We start from the raw sequence: 1746 nt of genomic DNA, 5'->3' as shown, positions 1-1746 counted from the left end.
GGTGAGTAATCAAGTTAATTGTAATTTTATAATTTAGTAAATTTTGTTAATTTTTATAACATGTTAGTGTTAAATTTAAATTTAGTAAACAGTAATAGAATTTGTTGGGATGAAGTGATGACGAAATTATTATTGCAACAAGTTAGTGCACATATATATTTATTTGGTCATCATACATATAAAACTATTTGGAAGTCTGTTGGAGGTGGAATTAATGAAAAAGGATACAATGTTAGTGCTGAGCATTACAATAGTAAATGAAGGAGCTTGAAGAATAGATATAAATGTAAAAGATAATATTGAGCAATCTGGTGCTGGTAGACAATATCAATATCAATATGGTATTCACTACGATGCTATCAATGACATTCTTAAAAAACATCCAGAAGTAACATCACTATCCTTAGTGTCCAACACACTGCTGGTTTCAGAATAACTGCTGGTGTAGATATAAATTAGAATCAATAAGTCTCATTAACATTTTACTACTAAGTTTTTGAATTTTACCAAGCCTATTTGTCACATTACTACATGAAGATGTTTCTGTAGAATTATCAACATTATTCTCAACTGTATCTACATCAGCAATTATTCTGAAACCACCAGTGTGTGTGTGCTGGACGCTAAGAATAGTGGTACTTTTAGATGTTTCTTAAGAATGTCATCGATAATATCGCAGTAAATCCAATATCGTCGTCTACCAGCACTAGATTGTTTATGTTATCTTTGATACATTTATATCTTTTCTTCAAGCTCCTCCATTTATTGTTGCAATGCTCGGCACTAACATTATATCCTTTTTCATTAATACCAGTGGCAACAGACTTCCAAATAGTTTTATATGATGACCAAATAAATGTATATGTGCACTAACTTGTTGCAATAATAATTTTGTCATTATTTTATCCCAACAAATTCTATTACTGTTTACCAAATTTAAATTTAACACTAACATGTTATAAAAATTAACAAAATTTATTAAATTATAAAATTGCAATTAACTTGATTACTCATCATTATCAACCATAGATTGTATTTCTTCTATTTCTTTTTCTGCATAATTTTCCATATAAAATCTAAAAGTAAATAAATAAATAAAACGTTTAAAAACTTATGAATATCAAAGAAATCATATCATTCATCTTTCATCAATCTAAATTAAACTTTAATTTGAATTTGTCTTTATTGCATCTACATTGTATCTACATTTACAATTTACATTTTTAAATAATATATGACTAACAGCAATTAGTAATTATAGTGTAAAAGTTATATATATGTATATTACATATACATTTAATAAAAACAATAATTTACATATAAATTTACTTATATAAAATATAATATATATTCAAATACATAATAATGCTAATTTGACATTTTCGTATATATATATATATATATATATATATATATATATATATATATATATGTGTGTGTGGCGTGTGTGTGTACATATATGTGTGTGTATATCCCTACATTATTGAATAAATATAATATTTACCTCCTAAAATACAATTTACCACCTCGTTGAATATAAGAACTTGCGAGAACCTGAGACACTATATGGCAGATCATGAAATACTAAAATTAAATTTCCTGTTACTTTCTCATTCATTCAACCTTCATCTGCTATTTGCGGGCAAGGATGAAGAAACTAATAGACTAGACTAGTGCAACTGTCGTCCAGCAAGAAGACATTCATCAAGCTAGATAAATAATGAATATATTAATTAATTTTTTTCC

At 26.3% G+C, this 1746-nt stretch overlaps 1 long non-coding RNA gene across 3 annotated transcripts in view; it reads right to left on the bottom strand.

Annotated features, from left to right (window-relative positions):
* The window catches only part of LOC116846607, a 3985-nt gene extending 2277 nt beyond the window's left edge, over positions 1-1708 (bottom strand). For all 3 annotated transcript variants that reach the window (XR_004378530.1, XR_004378531.1, XR_004378532.1), the window contains exon 1: positions 1607-1708. This is a non-coding gene — a long non-coding RNA (uncharacterized LOC116846607). The remainder of the gene's footprint in view (positions 1-1606) is intronic.
* Positions 1709-1746: the final 38 nt, after the last annotated feature.

The sequence above is a fragment of the Odontomachus brunneus genome, unplaced genomic scaffold (assembly GCF_010583005.1).
Source record: "Odontomachus brunneus isolate Ranch 3 - 2012 unplaced genomic scaffold, Obru_v1 Obru_scaffold_066, whole genome shotgun sequence".
NCBI classification, from domain to species: domain Eukaryota; kingdom Metazoa; phylum Arthropoda; class Insecta; order Hymenoptera; family Formicidae; genus Odontomachus; species Odontomachus brunneus.
Note: the sequence above shows the minus strand (reverse complement) of the source record. Positions and strands in the feature narration are given on the sequence as shown.